The following is a 22,189-nucleotide window of genomic DNA, read 5'->3' as shown; positions in this document are numbered from 1 at the left end:
GGAGCTGCGCTGGGCACGGAGGCGGACCCTGTGCCCACCTCATGCCCGTGAGCACAGGAGCGAGAGCTGTGCCTTATTGGCACTTCAGTCGTGCCTTCGATTAAGGGACAAAAAAATTAAAACAAAACAGAGAAGAAAAATGAATTAAGGCAAAATGGTCAAGTTGGGGGCACTTCCGGTGTCTGAGAAACCACAGCACACTGTTTCTGGAACCCACTCTTGAGGGGCAAGAAGGGGATGAGTTACCAAAGTAGGAAAAGGAGAGGGAGGGAGGGACAGACACTTTTTGAGCACCTACGGGCTAAGCACTGACTTTTGCCTCAATTGAGAGGCCACAGGGCAGAGTGGTTAAGCGTGGGATTCCAGAGCCAGTCGCCCTGGGCTCGTTTTCTGGCACTGTCCTCTCCGATTCTCTGTCCCTGGGCTCTGCTGAACCATTCTGAGCCTGTTTCCTCAGCAGTAAAATACAAGTTGTTATGAAGATTCAAAGAGCAAATACATACAGTTTAGAACTCAACCTGGCATATAGTACATGTTCATTAAGTGCTGGTTATTATTACACTAACTTAGTTAGTTTTCACAATAACCCCTGAGATGTGTACTTTTATTCTCTTCGGTTCTCAGATAAGGAAAAAGGCTCAGAGAGAGCGATTCCCCACCCAGCTAGGAAGAGGCAGGGACAGGACCAACTCCAAGTTGGACTGTCCCCTTATACGTTGATGCCTGTGGAAGGAGCCTGCTCCACCTCTGACTCTGGGTGATGACAGGACTGGTCCTGGCTCCTGAGATCTCAGTCCTATCATGGAGGCCCGTCCACTCCCATATATGACCTCCATGTGACTGGGTTCCTGGAACAGAGTAGGACATGCTAGGTGAAACTCTCACTCTGTCCTCCTCAGATGTAGGTCTGGAGCAGAGGGACCAAAACAGCATCCTGTGGTCCTTCCTTTAAACCTGGGATGACAGAGCAGTGAGCTGGGAGTCAACAGATATGCGTTCCAGTCCCAGCTCTGCCACTAGCCCAGTGGGGGACCTGAGGCAAGTCCCTTTGCCAATCTCTGAAATGAAGGCCTTGGAGTCAACTGTCCTGAGCTCCCAGAGACTCTCAGTTCACCATCCTGAGGCTCCACATGTCACATCTCCCAGAATAAGATGAGAAAGAGTTGCAGCCAGTTGATCACATGAAAGTGATAACTCATGCACTGAGTGTCCCTTGGAAGCACACCCATTTAGCACATGCCGTAAACTCAACGGGCTTTGAGGAAAGTTGGGAGAGCAGAGAGACAGCCATTTTCCCTTTGCACACCCGAGGCTTGATGTTCCCACACAAGAGCTTGCTTAATCCTTACAGTCCCCGGTCACATAGGGACTGTTTGTGACACCAGTTTACAGTGGCGGCACCTGAGACTCAGAGAAGTCAGGTCGAACCAGTAGAGATGACCATTGAACCCAAGTATTTCTGACTCCAAATCTATGCTGACACAAGATTCCAAGCAAACAAATGACTTCCTTTTTTGGTACTTTTTCAGCACCTTGCCTTTCAGGAGCTGCTATTCAATCATCTCCCCTCTACCTGCAAAGTAGGAACCGAGATCCAGTTCATATTTTACAGCCGGAAATCCCAGCTGTCCTGGAACAAAACAAAGTCTAATCGTGGCTGGGAAAGCTCATGTCTGAATTGCTAGCACGTGGTTGGTGGGTGTCTTCTGAAGTCAGCCAAGCTGGAGGCCGAAGGATTTCCTGGGCGGCACGGAACCCACTCTCCATGTGTTTCCTATCTTCCACAGTTCGGTCCTCTCTGGGTTCCTTCTTGGCAGGAAGTTTACCGGATATCCAGCACCAGCGGTGTCCGTGTGTATCTGTCCCAGTCCCTTCCTGCCCTCCTGAGAAAGTAGAGCACGCACTGTCTTCCAGGGAGAGCTGGGGGCTTTGGTGTCCATCATGCCTGGCCCACAGCCTGGCTCTCTACCCTTCATCAATCTGTGATCCTGGCCAGTTGCCCCAATCTCTCTGGGCTTCAGCTTTTGTATTTGAAAAATGGGGATAATATTTTCTCTAAGAGTGATCTACGGATTGATGAGTACAGTACTCTAGACCCAGGTTGTGTGGAAGCACCAAAGGGGCTGCTGGGAAGGGCATGAGGTGTGGGCAGTGAGGACAGGGCCCCACCTGTCCCCACCAGCTGCCCTGGGGGCAGGGTTTGGCCTGTGATTTTGGATGGAGGGAGGGGTTCTGCAGCTGAAAACAAAGTCTAAGGCTAGCTGTGCTAGTTACTGTGGGAGTGCTTGGGACCCAGCGGGCATTTAATAAATGTTAGCACTTTCCTCTTTCCTTCTTCATGCCCCGTCATCCTCTCCCCCTGGCTTCTTTATTAGATGGCTCAGCTGAACACTGATCCCACACGGATGGAAAGAAGGCAGCGGGAAGACTATGGAGTGCTTTCAAAATATCAAGTGAATCACCACGGTGCAGAGTCCACAGTGGGGAGTGGGGGTTCAAGGAGGCTGTGACCCAAACACAACATATTATGTCAGACTCCCTGGCAGCTCCATGCCCAGTGCCCCCCTGCCTGCAATGAGTACCAGAAAACAAGGCCCCGGGGAAACCTGGGCACAGACTCCTGCTCCCCGACGTGCCATTCCCAGCAGGCTTTCTCCCTCCTCTTCTCCTGAAGGGAGGCTGCAAAGGGAAACAAAGAGCTCTGAAGATGTGTGAAGGGGCCCAGGAGGTAGGGAGGCCTGAGTGGGCTGGCCTGGCTACTTCCTGCAAAAGAGCAGGGACTGCTGGATTGTGAGAGCCCCAGAAGAAATAGAACCTGCTACCCACTCTGCCCAGTTTCCAGACACTGAAAACACAGACCTGCTCCAGAAAGCAGCTCCGCAATTGGAACCACAGCGCCACCTTCAGGCTAACTTCCATCTTGCATTTTCCTTTGCAAAACGCCCTTGCCGGGCGGCAGGTAGTAATACTGGGACCTCAAAGCAAATCCACCGAACCTGAGAGATGTTGTATGCTGATGTGCTCGACAGACGAGCGTGGGGTGGAAAGAAGGATCGTTGCTAACAAGTGTATTGCAGCCAGGATATCAGTGCCGTGCTCCAGGTAGAAACAGGCAGAGATGGAAGCCTATCCTCCATCTTAGAGGTGGGGAAACTGAGGCTCAGAGACCTGTCCATGTTTGCACAGTGCGTTGCAGGCAGAGCTAGGACCAGGATCTTGAAGCATCCATGCCTTGTGAGTTGGATGGCTGGTCACCTGTAAATTCCCTAATAACTTTACTGTGTGAGAGATGAGCTGGCAGACATACTAAGGAGTGGTTCCTTTTCACTCAGAAACGCCAGGAGATGAGGCCGAGTTTAGAGGTTTCAGTTGCAAATGAGCATCAGAACGTGGGCTCCGGGGAGCCTGAGGAGAGGGCTGTGCTCCCATAGCAGGTGTGAAGGGATTTGTTCACAGGGCTCCCTACCTTCCTACACACCCTCACACTCACCCACTCCATCTGGCAAACTCCGACTCACTCTTCATTGCACACTCACAAATCGCTGTGGGACGTCCTCTCTGACCCTTCCTCCAGGCCAGTGGAGTCCATCATAGCCGCCTTGCATCACCATTGTGGCTACTTGAGACATCGACCATCGAACGGATGCTCCTATAGTAGGACGATTTGTGTGTCTAATTGAATAGATGGAGAATTCTGGCCGCGGACCGGACCTATTCTTCCCTGTGTCTCCAAAACTCAGCCAGAGCCAGGCACAGAGCAGGCAGGTACTCAGAAAATGATGGATGATGCATGGATGGATGACGGATGGATGGATGGATGGATGGATGGATGGATGGATGGATGGATGGATCAGAAATGAGGTTAAGTCTGGGGGATGGGGTATCATTCTTTAGATCACTCTTTACAGCCTTTACATTCTAGGGTATAAAGGAAACACACATACAAGAGCATCTGCTTTGAAGCCAAAGTCAAAAAGCATAACTGCAGATGCGCATATGAAGAGGAGAAGTATGTTGGCATCACCGGTCAGCGCCCACCTTCTGACTGACTCTGTCTCCTGGTTTCCCAGGGAACCTGTTGGAACTCAGACAGTGGTTCTCAAGTGATGGTTCCTGGGCTTCCTACACCAGAATCACCTGGAGAGTTCATTAAAATGCAGTTTCTGGGGCCCTGCCCTCAGAGGTTCTCACTCAGTGAGTCTGGGGCAGGGCCCAGGAACCTGAATTTTTAATCAGCGCCAGTCAAATGATTCTGGTGCAGTGATAAATTTGGCAACAACTCACTCAGGAGGAACGGCGCACTGAGACGTGCTGGAATCGGGCCCATCCAAAGAGGCTGAGGAACTGACCCAAAGCCCCACAGACAGTAAATGGCAGGAAGAACCTGCTGAGTCCTCAAACACCTAGAAGCCCAGAGAGAAGGGGGACCTCTACCTCCCCGCCCCCCTCCAGCCCAGCATGAGGAAGCCGGCACACTCCCTGAAAAAATGGTCCCTCCCTGCCCCACACAGGCTGCAGTGAGCAGGGTCTGCCTTAGGCTCCCTGTCCCCTCACAAGGGCCAAAGTGGCAGGATTTATTGAGTGTTTACCAGGCACAGAAGCCAGCAGCTGTTTCCAGTGTGTGTTTCTACCTTAACACAGCTCTCACTCCCAAACACAGGCTCTGCCAGAAAATGGTACCAGACCTGGAACACTGGCCCCAATTGTGTTCAGGCTGGAAAGGGCTCAAGGATGACAGGACCACAAGATCTTTCTGGTCATTTCCAAACATTCTGGCAACCACGAGTGGACAAGTAGCTCTCCCAGCCAGCTGGTGAGCTCCTGGGAGGAGAAAGGGCCCATTGGAAGGCGAAAGAAAACATCCAGCATCACCCAGACCCCTGCTTGCCCTGTAATCCAACGGTACCTCGTTACATTGTGGAATAGAAACTGCCCATTTGTTGGGCACATGATGGCCATTTCGTTGAGCACCTACTATGTGCCAGGCCCTATATTTGGTGCCTTACTGTTTTGTTTTGGTTCATCCTCACAATAACATCAGCACACAGGCAATATCATCATTATGTCTGTGTCACATTTAAGGAAACTAAGATCCAGTAAGATCAAGCAACTTGCCCCAAACCCACGCTGGTCAGACTAGATGCAGAGTCAGAACTTAAATCTGGGTTTCTCTGCTTCTTCCAGGCTCCCTTGCTTCCAGCCGAGCTGCTCCCCACAGACCCCAGGCTGTCTGACCTCCCAACCGCTGTCCATGCTGCTCCCTCGATGCAGAATGCCTTGCCCCCGACTGCCACTGAGCATAATCCTTCTGGTTCCTCAGACCCAAGCCACAGGCCCCTTCTTGCCCAAAGCCCTCCTGAATCTGATCTCCCATCAGAATAGAGAAGTTAACCACAATGTTCCCACAGCACATGGCTGGGACTGGTGTTCAGCCCCATGTTTTTCTCTGCCTTATAGTTGCTGATTTCCATGACAGTCCCCTAAATCTCAATCTCCAACACCCATCACCACCACACCCTGCCCCCAGCACCTCAGTCAGTCTTCGGCCCCCCGCAGGCTTTCACACTGCCCCTTTGGTGCACCGCACAGGTCCAGGACCCAAGGGTTCTAAGTGAACTCCACCCCCACTCCCCAGCCAGTGGTTACTGAGGGCATGTGGTCTCTTTGTCTCATGGAAGAGCACTGAATTCTCAGCTACAAGACCGGGTTTGAGGCTTGGTTCTGAAAGCAATTCACTGTGTGACTTGGCGAAGTCACTCAGGTTCCATCTGTAGAGTGGGTGAGTGGATCCCGTATCACGGATTTGCATCTTTCTCAAGGATCTAATCCACGGAGGCCTCAGAGTGGCTGTGGGTGCCTGCCTGAGGGACACTGAGGCAGGCTCAGCTGGAGGAAGGGGTTCTGAGTGTGAGTAAAAAGAGACAGATTTGGGTGGGTCAGCTGAAGGGACCCAGGAATGTCAGGCAAGGGGAGCGGATTTGCTACACAGTGGGGAGTAGCTACTGCTCCCTCGTGGGACAGGACAGAAAAGTGAGGGTGGGGGCCGCTCACCTGGCACTGGTGTGGGGAGTGATGGAAAGAGAACCTAGCCCGAGACACCCCTCAGGAGCTAGCTTGCTGCAGGAAGCCTGGTTGTCATGAGATGAGGTTCTGGGCCAGTGTGAGTGGCAGCAGGATTGAGAAGGGAGAAGTTCTGGAAACGTCTCAGAAGAAGAATCTCTAGGACTCAGTAATGCCAGCACATAGTATCAAGGAGAGAACAGTGAAGCAAAGATGGCCCAAAGGTTGGATCCCATGGTCGTCACGTCTAGAGAGTGATGGGCAGATGTAGAGAAGCAGGCTGAGCGCCCGGGAGCCTGGTACTGAGGGGAAAGGGACACGGGGAGGGACGGGGAGAGAAGACCTGGATTCCGGGTTCCACGACAGCCCTTACCTTGAGCAGGTCACTGGTCCACTCTGAGCCGGTTTCACCATCAGTGCAATGGGGGGGAGACTCCTGCCTGCCTGGCGCGGGTGTTCAGAGGTTTCCTGCACTTCCGTGGGTACCTACGGTGCCTATGCAGGATTAGCCTCAGAAACATTGACTAATAAAGTGGCAATGAATTTGCAATGCATTTCTATTCCACGATGTGACAGCTACCATTTATCAGTCACCTGCCATGTGCTGGGACAAGCAATCTGTTTATATTCATGATCTGATTTCTTCCTCTCAAGAATTCTACAAGACCCCGCTGCATTTAGTAGACCGTAACACTGAAAGTCAGAGCAATTAGGCAACTTTCCCAAGACCTCACAGCTGGTAATCGGCAGTCATCTCCAATAGCACCTAACAGGTACCGGACACTGGAGGCAACACAAAGGGTGTAAAACCTGGCTTGGACCTTCAAGGGACCCGATGGCAGTGACCAGCCTACAGAGGAACAGGTCTCTTTGAGGTATTTGTTCCAGAATTCCATTTTCTCTGCTGTGACTGTTGATAAACAGGGGACAGATATCTCCTGGCTTGACTCCCTGAGAGCTGGGCACCGGAAAGGGTGTCAAGCCCTGAGACCATTGTTCGGGATCAGCCATTGCACCCCCCGCCCGCCTTTCATCCACCTTTGCTGGGTGCTATTACTCAGCTCCGAGCTGTCACCAGGAGCTGCAAAGCAGTTAATTACAGAAGTATAATCCCCTTCTTCACAAGAAGCTGATCTTCTCGGGTTGTGAGAAGATAAGATTTATGCCTCTTTCAATTCCTTTATTCTCTCATCAACATACATTCATATTTCAGTTTCCCACATCGGAAACAAAAAAGGAAACCCGCTCAGCCCACTGCTGCCTGAGAGAGATAAATTAGGCGACACAAAGAGCCAGTCCTATAAACTCAATCTCTTTCCCTTCCTTTCATGTTTGTGATTATAAACAGAGTCAAGGGCAGCTGAAATATATCCCTCTGCCTGCCTGCCCGCCTGCCTTGTCCTATTCAAAGAGAGGAGACAAACACAGCGATAACTATCCATGTGGTACCATGGAAAGAAGGATACACAGGCCCCCCATGATCCAACGCCAGCGTGGTGAGCAGATCAGATAGAAAGACCTTTGTCTCCTGCCATTCTCTGGTCACAAAATTGTTTCTAAAGGCCCCAGAGAAGCTGGATGCCGTGCCACTGTGAATGCTTCCATTTTTTCAATGGCAACACGTGTGATGCTATTTGCTCAAAAGAAAAAGCCTTTCCATTTGGCGGCCTATAGGGTGTGACTGCCAGGGCCGCTGGCCAGTTTCAGGAGCGTGTGGACACAGGTAGCTAGCAGATCAGACTATAGAACGAGGCCAATTTTAACAGCCCCAGTGGAGCGGATTCCAGCCTCTTTGAAGAAAAGGTCCCCTTATTGGGGACAGTGGGCCCCAGTGCGACGACGTTATCTTCTACAGAGGAATTGGGGTGGGTTATTTTGATTACTGTCACTGCTGTTCAACTACTTTTGTTCCTTTTTGGGGATTCGCTGGTGTTATTAACTGTCAAGAGTTCTGTTGGCATGTGAGGAGCAAGGGGATCACAGAAATGGACTGATGTGCCCGAGGAAACAGAGCAAGTTGGTGGCGGAACTGGGAACGACAAAAGTTCTGACGATGACAATGAACTGGGCACTTACCACAAAGTGCTAGGATTGTGCTAGGCAGTATCTTACGTCATCTCCCTAATAACTAAGAAGTAAACATTACAGGCTTTGCAGGTAAGGGGATTGACGCTTGGAGGAGGTAGGATGCTTGCTGGAGGTCACACGGTTAGTGGCTGCCTTCCAGAGCCCGTGCTGAACTGCCATGTGATGCCACCCCCCCAGGTACCCCTCTCAGGCCTCCTGACTCTCCTCAGGGGCTTTTCTGCAACTTCTGATTGGGGGAAGGGAAAACATCTAATTTTTGAAAGATCATGAAGAAAGGAAGGAAAGGAAGAGAAGAAACTGAATCCAAGAGCCAAGGTGGCTTCTGTAATAAAATGTCATCCCGCAAGATCCAAGTCAATGGTCTTTAACAGACTCTGAGATTCAATCATCCCTCTATATTTCTAGCAGCACTCATTATTGTCGAAATCATTCTTCCAGTGTAAACACACCCTCATTCACAAATAGAAAACAAACTGTGTTTGAAAGTCGCGTAGCTTCCGAGCCATCCCTCTTCAAAGACACACACCTCAGCATTCGCTCCCAAGGGAAGAAGATTAATAAAAGCCTTGGGCACTGTCTCCAGTTCAGGGCTTGGGACCTGTCCCCCAGATGAGAAGGTGCAGTGCAGTCTGACGCTGAGGCTGAACCAATCTTTTCCATCGGGGAGCTTTCCAAGTCCATTCTTCTCTCTGCTCCTGGACACCCTCTCTCAAGCCCTCAGAGGAAGGACAGCAACTCCTGACTCCGTCAGGATCATTCCGCTTATTTTTTCCGGAAGCCTTTCCAAGTTGATATTACAGCTGAATGCCAACCCATTAGATTTTTCTAACAGCTTCCAGGGGAAGGACATGCCCAGCCCAGCCCAGCCCCACTCTTCTAGGAAGCTGGTACTTCCCACGAAGAAAGTACCAGCCTTGCCGAGAGAGAGAGAACCCAACCCTGCCCAGGACCTACCTATAAACTAGCTCCTAAACCTCACTCTTCCTTCCATTCCTCTCTAGTACTTTTTCTTTCATTAGCTTTCCTCCTTTTTTTCAGTTACAAAAGTAACACGTGCTCATTGTAATATGTCATCCAATAAACAGAGTTGTAGAAAGCAAAGGTTTCCTCATTCTTCTCTAATCCAATCCCACATTCCTGAGTGAGCCAGAGTTGCCAACAGTCTGATGTGCGTCCTTTCACATATTTCTTTTGGTTCGTGTCGACATTAAAGATTCCCCTAAACCCAATTTTTGCCTTTGTTACACATATGGGATCAAACCATTCATGTTTCTCTACAACTTGCTATTTAGAATTAACACAAAAGCATGGACATTGTTTCAGGTCAGTACAGAGAGGTTGGACTCATTCTGTTCAACAACGTGGCAGGCATGAGATCACATAGTATGACTGCACCATATCTCTCCAAACCCAACCTATGTCCCTTGACTCTTCTGGATATCATATCATATCATATCATGCCTGACCCTCATATCTATGAAAGCCAAGGTTTCCCTCCATGTATAAGGGGTTAATATAATATCATTGGCTCGGTCCTTTCCAGGCTGGCCCAGCTTGGGGAGAGAACTCCTTACTTATATGATGTGCCCAAGAGCAGTCCCTGACAAGATAGTTCTGGCCTGTCAGGCAAGATGCAGAACGACTTGAAAAGCAGGTTTCACTGCCATGAAATCGGGAGAAGTCCAGATTGGCAGTGAAAAAAACATCAAGCATAACTAAACCCTGAAGACGTAACAAACGTGCATGCAAAAATCTTACACATAATTCTAGGCATGAACCCAATACCTGCCAGAAAGACTTAAGAAAGTAATCCTTGAGAACACAAAAAGACATTGTTTACCAAAGCAAGATTTTTATAACGCTGTTGCTGCATTTTATCAGAGAGGGATGAGACCTGAAGGAGATAGGCTACAGACGTTTCTGTGCTCATTTGAACAGAATGCTAAAATACTCTGAGTCTGAACCGTTTCAAAACTGGAAGTCAATTCTTTGAGGCAATCTGCTTTTCTAGAGCTTGTATGGAAGTCACATCCCCACTTTTAGAAATCAAAATGAAATCTCACAAAAATGTATTAAGAACTTGTATCCTTTAGAATTAGTTATTTTATTTCTAGGATTCTATCCTAAAGAAATAATCAGCAAAGCCAGCAAAAATACACATAAAAGAATGTTTATCCCAGCATAACTTATAATTTTGAAAAACAGAAAACAAGCTAAATGGTCTACAACAGGGACATGTAATAGTACACGGCTATTAAAAAAATATTAGCAAAATGTTGAGTATTAAGAATAAATGCTTATAGTGCAATGTTAAGTTAAAAAGAAAGATATAAAATTGTATATTAAAACTATGTAAAAAGATTCATAGAAAATACTGGAAGGAAATACACCAACATATTAACAGTGGTTATTTCTGGGTAGTAGAACCATGTGTTACTTTTCTTACTCTTCTATTTTGCTGTAATTTATAAATTTTCTAAAATGAGCCTGTATTGATTTTTAGAATGGAGTAAATTAAATAGTCTTAAACGACACACAAAAGATAGAACTGACTCGACTATGTTTAGGATGATGGATTGGTATGCATGAGAAGAGACGGCCGGAGATAAGGCGAGGGATTTTCTGGGTTGGGGGGAGTGATGGGGAAAATCCCTCACTCTTGGTGTCTTTAAGAGTGTGGGTCATACGATGCTATACCTTCTGCAGAACGACAAGCACACAAGAAAAACTTAGTAACATCAAATAGATGACATTGTCAATTCACTCAACATTTAGAATGCACCTACTGGGTGCCACACTCTTGGGGAAATGACCAACCTTGCATCCTAGTTATTAAAAACAAGACTACACTTTGTGTTCATCCACGGTACAACTTGCAACACACTGATTACCTTGATTTCCCTCTACTGTTGTCAGAAAGGCAAACAAAAAGAAATATGAACAAGTTAAGATTTGCAATAGATGTCAGGAACATATTGGAAGTAGCCCCAGGACCTTCCACTGATGCTGCTAAAGGTGTATTCTTCACTAGGGGCAGTTCTGAGGGGAAAAAATGCAGCCAGGCAGTTATCAAACTAAGGCTTGCAATTTCTCTGGTCTGGTCTCAAAGTTCTTGACCGATGGGTATTCTCAGCAAGACCAGTAAAGTTACTAATCCACTCATTGAACAAATATTTACGAATACCTACTATGTGTTGGTGCTATTCAAGAAGCTGGGATAATGCAATGAATCAAAGTCCTCCCACCAATGGCACTTACATTCTAGTGTAGGAATAAGCAACAAATAAAAATGAACTAGTATCAGCCAGGTCATGATCAATGCTATGGAAAAAATAAATAAAGCAGACTAAGGGACTAGAGTGACAGAAGGCTCTTTCCTAGATAATTAAGAAAAGTCCTCTCTAAGGAAGTGACATTGGAGCAGAGACCTGAACAAACTGATTACACGGCATGACTATCTAGAGTAGTGTTCTATGTTGAAAGAACAAGTGCAAAGGCCCTGAGGCAGGAAGTACAGCAAGAAAACCAAAATGGCTGGAGCACTGTGAGCAAGGAGAGTGGGTGGAAACTGAGGTCAGGGCTGCAGCCAGCAGCCAGATCATGCAGGGCTTTTTAGGACACGGTAAGGACTTCAGGTTTTATTTTAAGAGTAATAAGGAGCCTCTGGATGGTTTTGAGATGGGGAGTAAAGTAATCTAAAATGATTAGTCTGGCTACACAGCTAAGGGGAGGGTAAGAATATAAATAAGAATTTGGGCTAGGAAGCTGGTGCAGGAACCCAGTGGAAGGTGATGGTGGAGATGGTGAGAAGTAGAATTCAAGACATATTTTGCAGATAGAGGTCACAGGATTTGGAGATAGATTAAATGTAAGGCAGGAGCAAAAAAGCGTCAAGGAAAATTCCAAGGTCTCCGGCTTGAGAAACTGAGTAAATGCTGGTGCTACATAATGATATGGGGGCCACTGGGGGAAGAGCGGGTGTTTCGTTTTGTTTTGCTTTAAGCGGCGTAGTGGATGGTGGTGGTACCCAGCCCACACCCCTCAGGCCTTACCACATCAGCGCACACTGGTTGACGCTACCTGCCAACATTTGCATCACTTGGCCTGGGCGCTTTCTCCCGAGCTGCAGAAACCACTCTGTGTGCTCAGCACCCCTCCTGGGAGCCTGGGAGCTGTCCTCAATCACTGACGCTCAGAAGTGGGTGTATAAAAACCCCAGGACCCCCTCCGGGTGGCAGGGGGGACATATGTGCTCCATACCATTTCCCAGGGTTCACCAGTGGGATGAAGTTCCAGTCCCCACGGTAGCAGCCAGCTTGATAACATAGCCTTCACTGGCCTTCTGCCCTGCTCAGCTCATGCTCCCCAATTCCCCACCAATGGTTCCTGCACCTTCCACATAAATGACCTACACTTGAATCCTTGGCTCTGGGTCTGGGGGAGTCCAAACTAAAACGGGAAAAACAGTACTATCTTCCGATTCCTTATACCCCACTCCTCTTCACTCCGCGAGTCTTCCCTGATCAGTCTTTCTCACTCCTCCACCAGAATAACAGTAGCAGGGTCAAGGTCACCACTGAACCTCCGTCACATATGGTCGGGACAAAATGGACTAATTGGAAGGCACCAGAGTGACAGCGGATCTCCCCATCCTGAGCCCTCGGCCTGCTAATAGTCAGTTGCCTTTTCTTTCCCTACCACTGCATGCAGCTAACTCACCTTGTGGTCGCATTTTTCAAAACGAACACAGCACAGAAAGAACCATGATCTAAGAGCGTCTAGGAAGATGTCCAAACGGAAGAGTCAGGAGCATGATGGACCGTTTCTGTCCCCTCCTTTAGTGGACAGTTCAGCAAATGCCCTGTGACATTAAGGCCAAAGACTATTAGCAGCAACATCAAATGCTATTTATTAAGCATTGACTCTAGGAGGAATTAAACTCTGTCATCAAAAGCCAGGGGGCAGGGACCCGACTTGCCATATGCCATATCTCTTCGGGAAGCGTGCTTGTTTATCCAGTAGCATTTTACATGTCACAAATGATTCAGAAGCATCACTGTCCACTTTCCTTCTGTTGACATGGATCGACTGTGGGGGCGGGGGTTAAAAAGCAAAAGCTGCACAAAGATCCTTTGGTTTGAGCAAAATATGCTTGCTAAAATGAACTGCTGTCAGCGTCCACCAGGCAGAATGCAAATACAATCGCCCTTTCTGCAAACAAGCAGATAACAACAGCAGACAGTCCTGTGAGTGGTGAGGATGTGGAGTCTGTCCCCCTGGCGTATCAAGACGTACTGAAAACGGGGCTTCAGAATCAGTCGGACCTGGGATTCCACTCCTGGTGAGCCACTGACTAACCGGTGACGTTGGGGGGTTATTTCGCCTCTTTCAGCCTTAGTCCCCTTATGAGCTAAGCGGAGAGAATATGCCCACGTCCTAGGGTGCCTGGGATGAAGGCAGACCAACAAGCAGAGCAAGCATGCCATCGATATTAGTTTCCTTCTCTGGTTAACTATTTGTAGCTGAAGGCAACCTGGCAAATCCACCCTGACGCAGTCAAGCCCTGAGAAAAACCATCTCAGTGATTCTCAAGGGAGGGGCGTTGCCCCTCAGAAATAAAAGAGGACCCTCCTGAGTAGAGCTTCTTCCCCAGGCCCCAGTGCCCCTTCCTAAGGCCTCCCGTATGGTAGCACAAGCTCACGTGTCTTCCACTTCTATGTCCTCAGCACTGGTCACAGGGCGAGGCACACAGGAGGGGAACAAGATTGGTGCTGTGAAAATAGCACACTTTTGAGTTAGACAGGCCTGGCTTCAAGTCCCAGTTCTGCCACTTGCCTTGAAGTCCTTAAGCCTCAGGATCATTGTCTGTAAAATGAGTAATAAAATCTACTACAAAATGTTACGCATATGAACTGAGATAATAAAAGATGGAGAGCCTAATAGAGTGCCTGACAAATTGTAGACACGCGAATAAAGTTAGCCCTTACTGAGAAACATTTGCTGCGTGAACACCTGAATAAAAAGAACTCCATTCAATTCACAATGTTCACACCGCCTGCCATCTCCACAATAGAAACATACCATGTCACATTTTCCTGTATGGATATCAATACGTAGCCAGAGTTCTTTTTTATAATGGCAAACGTTTCTGCCAGCTCTGACTTCGTGCAGCACAAGCACAGCAAACTCTTGTCTGTTGTGGGGATAGACAAGGAACAAAACGCACTGCCCGTCCCCCTCTCGATCCCAACATTCACAAAGAAGGAAAACCTAATTACGATAGTGCTGAGGGAGTCTCACAGCCTCTCCCCCCAAATTATAGTAATTACAGATGGAATTTGCCACTTCCCAGCAAAACAACCTGACAGACATCACTGTCACTAAGGGATGAAGGTCAACATCACCAGTGATACACAGATTGGCATTACGGACCCCTTAATATGGTATGCTGAGGAGGACACATCACTTCTGTGGTTTTCTTTCAGAAACTTCAAAACCCCAGTCTAATCATGAAAAAAACATCAGACAAATCCAAATCAAGGGATGGTCTACAAAATAACTGACCAGTATTCTTCGAAAGTATCAAGGTCATAGAAGAAAAGGAAATAACGAGCGCCTGGCACAGATTGGAGTCTGAGACATGAAAATTAAATGCAATGGGGGACACGGGACTGGATCTGAATAAAGTTTGTCATTCAGTTTTGTTTTGTTTTTTTTAGTGTCAAGGGACACCTCCAACGGGAAAAGGATTGACCAAAGGTCCAATTGAGGGACACATGGAAGAGAGAAGCTTAACCCCAGGAATGTGACTGACCAAATGGAGGTGAGAAAGATTTAGGAAAGGGTTCAAGTCTAAGCTCCATTGTGTTTAAAACCTGAGCACCAATGATACACTTTCTCTCCTTAGTCCCTATGCCCTCAAATCCCACTTAGAGTAAGAGAAGAAATCGGAATCATTTCAGCATTGTCCCACCGCAGCATAATTTGCTTTTGACATTTTCCTGAGTTACCAATAGAAATACTAGATGGTATAATATGGCAAAGTGCTTTTTAGACAAAAATACGCAGCACGCTTTAACCCACTGAGCCAACTGGCCACCCCTGGATCAGATTCTTTTGACACTAAAGTCTAAGCATCTCTACCAGGAAAACGTGCTGTAAGACTCAGACACAGAGCAAATGTTGAGAGCCACTATCTTTCAGGCTGGGACGTGCTTGTGCAAGTTTTAGGATTTCCAGAATGTATCTGTAGAGATTAATACTATCTCACTTCCATTTTCTTCCATTGTCCCCTTGCCCACTCTCCCCAATGTTCCTCTTACCTCTTTCCATTCTGTGTTCTTGACCACATCTCATGTTTTAGGGTCCACTCTATGTGGTAATTGGTCCCCTGACCTTTCCCAGCCTTCCTGTTTTGGTGTACCTGAGACAAGAGGGTAACAGCCTTGGTGCCAAAGGAATCCATTCATTCATGTATTTATTCACACATGCATTGGAGACCATCCAGTAACCCACAAGAAAGATACGATTTTTCCTTTTGTGGAGTTTACATAGTCGTAGGGGGGAGACAGTCAAAAAACAAAGGAAGAAAGATACAAGAAAATAGTAATAATGAGGAAGATTGTGATAAAACTGAATCAAGAAGATGTGACAGGGTGTAACAGGAGGCTACTTCAGTTTGGACAGTGAAGGAAAGGCCTATCTGAGGAGGTAAACAAGAGATCTAGATCTAAACAAGAGATCCAACTCTGCAAACACCTAAGGGAAGAGGGTTCCAGGCAAAGGGAATAACTTGTATAAGGGCCCTAAGCAGATCCAAACTTGGCAGATTGAAGACAGGCAGATTATAGTGAGTGGAGGGGTAGAGAGTGGCCCAGATGAATCCAGATCACGTAGGGTCTTGTAGGGCTCAGTAATTGGTATGGAAAGAAAACTAGTGGTGCTAGATAGAGAGGATATAGAATCTAACTTATGCTTTAAAACAATATTTTGGCTGTTGTGTGAAGAATGGACTGGGGGGGTGGAAATCAAAAATGGAAATTGATAATGAGATTAGAAGCAGGGAGAACAGATTAAGGAGGGCTGCAGTCAACTAGCTAAGGGATGATGGTGCCTGGGTTAGGGTAGGAGAGATGAGAACAGGAGGTGGAGTCTGGAAAAAGAGCTAATAGATATTCTTAATGGACAAGCTGTCGGGAATGAGCCAAAGGGACTCAAGATTGCTCCTTGGTTTCTGCCTTGAGCCCACTGATGTGTGGTGATGTCACTGATTGAAATAAGGAACGCTGGGAGAAGTTGGAGGTGGGAAACGGAGAGTTCTATTTCAGATGGGGTAAGTTTGAGATATTTATTAATGACCTGATGAAAACCCCCAGCTCATACTTTATACGTATCAGCAAAGGACGATGAAATCCCAAACATTGCCTTCCTTTTCAATTCTTTTTTAAGCAGAAATAAAGAGAACGATAACTGAATACAACATTCAGTCTTTCGTAAAACATTTTATGTTCAGAGGTTTGGTAGTAGAGCCACAGCCTTTCTGGACAGGCATAAGTAGCACTAAGCAATTGTTCAGGGGGCAAACTAATTAAAAATTTAATTCTATGATTTTCATCTTAATCTCATTTCCCCATTAGCTTTAATCAATGCCCACAATGTAGCAGAACTTTTCATTTAGATAAATGACTGAGTAGGGTACCTAATTAGTCTGTTGGTTATGAACCACTTGATAACAAAAATTATGCTAATTACTAAAAACCACACTCTAATTTTTAAAGCATTTTATTAGCACAAAAGCTATGTTCCTGTGATCAAATGAAATGTTCTTTTTCCGTTACACTCACCAATTGTTCAAACCTGTTTCTCTTTTAACTTCCAGAAGTCAAGTTGTAGGGCATTTGAGAAATGTCTGTTCGCCCTTGCCTCGCACTATAACACAAACAATAATGAAAGTTGTACCAATAAGAAGATCCCATGATTTTCTCAGCTACCCCTGGGTGCTTCTGCGGCACCTGCAAGAATAAAAAAAGAAAGAAAGAAAGAAATCAGGCCAGAAATCACTTAAAACAACTAAGCAAAAGTGACGTGGGGCTGTGAGAATTGGTTTGAGGAAGGGAGAAGTTTTCAGCTGGTTCCAATGCCAAAGTGGTTGCTCACTAGCTTTGCAAACCAGGGGTATTCATTTGGTGACCGTCTTTCATATCATCTATGGCAAAGGTTCTACTGCTTTCAAGTCCCACAGCAGCTCTCAGGATGCCCAAATCTTTCAAGTTCCTTCAGTATAAGAGATCTTCATTTAAAAGACCAAACTCAATGACTCTGGCCTCCTGTAGCCTTTTCAGCCCTTTTAACAGTGCTTTCTCCACTTGGGTTTTCACTGCCTCGTCAATAAAAGGGTGAGGAGTGGAGAATGGTGCCTGTTATCAATGAAAACCAATAAAGACTCCTTCTCATGCTGGACATGGCCTCAAAACAGGAGGATAGGTTATCTGACGGTCCACGCAGGTGGTGGCCAGGCACATTTAATGAATAAAACTTAAAGGGAAAGAAAACGGTTTTCGGGCTGCGGAGGCCCGTGTACATTTTATGGCGACGAAGTCCTGGCTACTGAGATCACTGTCTCTGTCCACACATTGTATCTGCCACTTCCAACAGCCCAATAGGAACCCGTTCCGGGCTGGGTTTTCAACACAAACTTACTTGACCTGCTTCCCAGGCACCTCCCGCCTTCGCCCCTGACCTCTCCTCCCTCCCCTCAGACCCCGGATGGCCCTTCCCCTCGGTCCCCTTCTCACCGACAAGCCGCTGCTGCGGGTGGAGCCTCGGAGCCACGCTGCCAGGTTGCGCTGGAGCAGAGACAAGAATACGAAAGAAGAAAGGAGCAGAGACTACCCACGTTCTTAACTTCCAAGGGACCCCAACTCAACCGGAGCGGAAGTGACCTAGCCCAGCACCGGAAACGGAAATGGGGCGTGGGTCCCGGTCGCCGCCATGTTGTGTGTGGCAGATTGATATTACAGCCCTGAGACTGAGCTCCAGCTGCACCTCCCTCCCTCCTTTCCTCTCTCTGGTTCTAATGAATATTTATTGACCTCACTAGGTGCCAGGCACTGTGCTGTGTGCCAGAACCCATTGCACAGAGCGCTTTCTCTCCTGACATTCAAACTTCCTAGCCATGGACCCTAAAGGCGTTTTTTGCTGCAGTTTGAAGCATGAGGCCCACGAAGCAGCTGGGCCCGTTTGGTTTCAGGACATCTTCCAAGGCTCGTTGGACTTTGGTTACTTGGGCTAGAAAGTGGCATGGTTAACGGCAGAGTGTGGGTTCAAGAGATAGTAAGGAAGTAGGCGGTGGTGGGCTGAGTGTGTGAAGTGTGCAGAGTTGTGTGACTGCCAGGCCTGGGCTGATAGCTGGGGGACTGTTGGGGTACCACATACTGAAAGGGACCACATCCTGAAAGGAGGAAGAACAGGTTTGTAGGAAGTTTGGTTTTAGACATGCTGAGTCTTTGGGACCCTCTAGTGGAGAAGCTTAGCAGGATGTGCCAGTTGGGATCTCTTAGGTCAGAGGTCGGAGCTAAAAGTGTGTGTCTTAGGTTTGTGCCTGGGGGTGGGGATAGAGCAGAAGCATGAAAAAGAAAAAGAGCAGGTAGCCTTAGGAGGAAAACCAGGTGACTATAGTGTTTCAGGAGGCAAGGGAAGGTGCTTCAAGTAAGGGTAGTCAACTGGGCAAGTAATCCTGAGAAAGTAGTGAGATGAAGACAGAAATGTCATGTCTAAACAAATACTGCATTTAGCTAGAACAGGTTCCTTGGGATGGTGGGAGGAGGCAGCTTGGGGTGATGTAAGAAAATGTGAGGGTGATGGTTACAAAATGGGGACACATGAGCAAATATAGGCCTTTCAAGAAGTTGCCTATGAAGAAATGAGAAGAATACTGGAAGGAAGATGTTGACGTTTCTTAATTATTATTTTTGTTTAAGATTGGAGAGACATAAACTTGTTCACTATTGAGGAGTAGGAGCCAGGGAATTGGGGTATTCAACAGCCTATGACCAAATTGACCCGTGGCCCAAGGGTAGTTTTTGAGAACGATTCTTAAGAAAGCAGGACAGGAGGAGAGAGGGTATGCAGAGCACAGGTGGAGGGGCTTACCTCGGGTAGTAACTCTGGGAAAGGAAGGTGGGTTGGGGGCAGGCACAGGTAGATTTGTAGGATCGGTGCTGTTGAGCAGATTGTGCATTTCACAAATCCAGGGGGCACTACTGACTGCAGTGTCATCTTAATTTTGAATAGTAATCATGATTATTTCCTGGCAGATGATAGTAAAGAGCCTCGAAGGAAGGGTGTTTCTTTCTTATTCACACAAAGTGGCCATAGCAGACATGAGTGGAATTTGAGTGCTGGAAGTTGAGGTCTTGCCTGTCTCATGGTGTGTATTCTGCTTGGAAAAAGGAGGTGAGTTAATTGAAGGAAGGTAATGGAGTCTCTGAGAGACTTGTGGACAGTGGAGAAGGTGTGCATAATTGTTGTAGTTGGGGGGAAGGCAAAGAAGAACAAGCAGATTTTAGCCATGTAGAAACCAGACATGTGAGGTCTGTATGGGCAATGGATGAAATCACCAGTGTTCACATTACCTCATTTTATTGAAGCATTTCTAGTATAAAGAGGTAGCTTTTTGCCTCTGGTGTAATGTTTTGGCAGGCGGATTGGGGTGGTCTAAAGCTTACTGATCATCTTGTCTCTCATTACAAACTTGTTTTCCATTTATTTTGAAGGACACTGGGATGCTGCCCCTATTTCATAAGGAAATGTGTTTTGTGAAAGTGGAATCAGAGGCAGTTTTTAAAATACATCAGGAATTCTGCTACCAGGAAGATGGAGTACATGTGCTTTCCCCTTTTTCTCCCACAAAGTACAACTAAAAAGCTTGGACATTATATGAAAAAGAAATGTAAGAAGACTGAGAAGTGGAGAGGAGACACAATGACTAGGAATATGGGGACCCCAGGAGCAGCACGGTGACAAGCTGCCTGGGATTTTTTTTCATCATATATCCCAGACTTGGACATGAAGAAGCTGGTGACCCAGAAATGCTAAGGGATATAGACCCCCCCCCTCCAAAAATCAGAGTGCACTGTATGATTCCCATTATATAAAATTCTGGAAAACTCAAACTAATCAAGTGACAGACATCAGATCAGCAATCACCAAGGAATGGAGGTGGGAAAAGACAGGATGGAGAGACTATAAAGGGGACAGGAAGAATCTTTTGCGGGTGATGGATGTATTCATTATCTTGAGGGTCATAATGGTTTCATGAATATATACATACATATGTCAAAACTTACCAAGTTGTACATTTCTAAATGTTCAGTTTATTATAGTTTACTTAAATAAAGCTTTAAAAAGAACCCACTGTTAAGCCTCATCCACTCTTAACTTTTGCCATATGTATTTGTTGTGGATTTTTCCTTTCACCTGTATGCCTCCCAAACCTTTTTCCCTCCATTTCCGAGATGTAAGTACTAGGAAATTGAACTCGATGTTCTCAGACGTGATTTTATTTTACTAAGTTGTTATCTATAAAATCATGTAACCTTATTTTGTGTACTTAACATTTTTCATAAATAGAGTATCATTCTGTAACTTGCTTTCTTTGTTTAACATATTTATGAATAAATTATTTAATTTTAACAAAATGTTGGGGCAAGTATTATTATTACCATTTTACAGATGGAGAAACTGAGGCTCACCATGATTAGCTAAGTTGCCCAAGATGAGTGACGAAGCAAGGATTGAACCAGGTGTGACCTAAGTCAAAATCAAAGCTTCAAAAAGTGAGCCAGTTCTTTTAAAGGGCAGGGAGCTTTCCCTCATGGGGCTCCTTTGGTTGTGTCTTCTGGTGCTGCTGTGAACAGCACCCTTCCAGGCTATTTGCTCTTCTGGACCTCTCTGGCTTGACTTGGGTTGGGCTTCTTGCTACCTCCAACTATACCTGTGCCAGAACCAAAACCCAGCCCCTGTGCCCTGCCTTTCTCCTTTGACTTGGTTCTTCTGTCCTAACCAACCCTTTCTCTCCTTGTCCTGATAGGGATTCTTTTTTTTTTTTTTTTTTTTTTAAGATTTTATTGGGGAAGGGGAACAAGACTTTATTGGGGAACAGTGTGTACTTCCGGGACTTTTCCAAGTTAAATTGTTGCCCCTTCAATCTTATTTGTGGAGGGCGCAGCTCAGCTCCAGGTCCAGTTGCCAGTTGTTAGTTGCAGGGGGCGCAGCCCACCATCCCTTGTGGGAGTCGAGGAGATGAACTGACAACCTTGTGGTTGAGAGCCCGTGCTCCAACCAACTGAGCCATCTGGCACTGGCCCATGTGGGAATCGAACCGGCAGCCCTCGGCGCTAGGAGCACAGAGCTCCAACCGCCTGAGCCACCAGGCAAACCCCTGATAGGGATTCTTAACCTGTGTCATGCCAGGGAGCCCTTGGGCAGTCTGACAAAGCCTCTGTGCACCTCGGAATAATACTTTTAAATGGTTGTAATACATAAGATTACAATTATATTGAAATACTTATATCAAAATATTTTTTGAAATTGTGAGAGTCATGTATGCTTCTTTATTAATGCCTTACATAACAAGTTCTAGCAGTGGGTTTAATAACCAATTTTGAATGAGCATGAGCATAGACTTTATTTCAACATGTCAGCAATAACTACAATATGATATAAAAATATCTGATTTATATTGATGACAACAAGGCCTGGTAATAGTACTATGGTTTGTTCTACTTTCCAAACTGAAGTGCTAAATTTCAGTTAGAAGTTAGTGAACATAAATTTATTTTTTCCCCGCAAGTTCACAGACCCCCTGAATTTCCTCATGGACGTGTTAGGGCTCTGTGGACCCCAGGATAAAAGTCCCTGGACTTGCATTTCCCCAGAGAGCAGAACCATGGAGTGGAGGATGTTGGAAGCAACTGGGTTTAGGATGTTCTTGGTGGGTTTGCAGGCGGACAGACAGCTGATCCTGGGACCCCAGGTTTTA

At 46.6% G+C, this 22,189-nt stretch overlaps 2 long non-coding RNA genes across 8 annotated transcripts in view; one reads left to right on the top strand and one right to left on the bottom strand.

Annotated features, from left to right (window-relative positions):
* LOC109455113 (uncharacterized) overlaps positions 1–18,074 on the bottom strand; it is a 69,468-nt gene extending 51,394 nt beyond the window's left edge. For all 6 annotated transcript variants that reach the window (XR_016018359.1, XR_016018358.1, XR_016018360.1 and 3 more), the window contains exons 1-3: positions 17,943–18,074; positions 16,992–17,159; positions 15,471–15,571 (exon numbers count right to left, since the gene is read on the bottom strand). This is a non-coding gene — a long non-coding RNA (uncharacterized LOC109455113). The remainder of the gene's footprint in view (positions 1–15,470; positions 15,572–16,991; positions 17,160–17,942) is intronic.
* Positions 18,075–18,084: 10 nt separating this feature from the next.
* LOC109455114 (uncharacterized) lies at positions 18,085–20,840 on the top strand. Of its 2 annotated transcripts, none has more exons than XR_012497581.2 (3): positions 18,085–18,410; positions 19,464–19,602; positions 19,923–20,840. It is a non-coding gene; the product is annotated as an uncharacterized LOC109455114 (long non-coding RNA). The 2 variants fall into 2 exon arrangements; XR_002138568.3 differs by having other exon boundaries at positions 18,085–18,450.
* Positions 20,841–22,189: the final 1,349 nt, after the last annotated feature.

Source organism: Rhinolophus sinicus, chromosome 14 (genome assembly GCF_057876585.1).
Source record: "Rhinolophus sinicus isolate RSI-liver-muscle chromosome 14, RSI-T2T, whole genome shotgun sequence".
NCBI lineage: Eukaryota > Metazoa > Chordata > Mammalia > Chiroptera > Rhinolophidae > Rhinolophus > Rhinolophus sinicus.
Note: the sequence above shows the minus strand (reverse complement) of the source record. Positions and strands in the feature narration are given on the sequence as shown.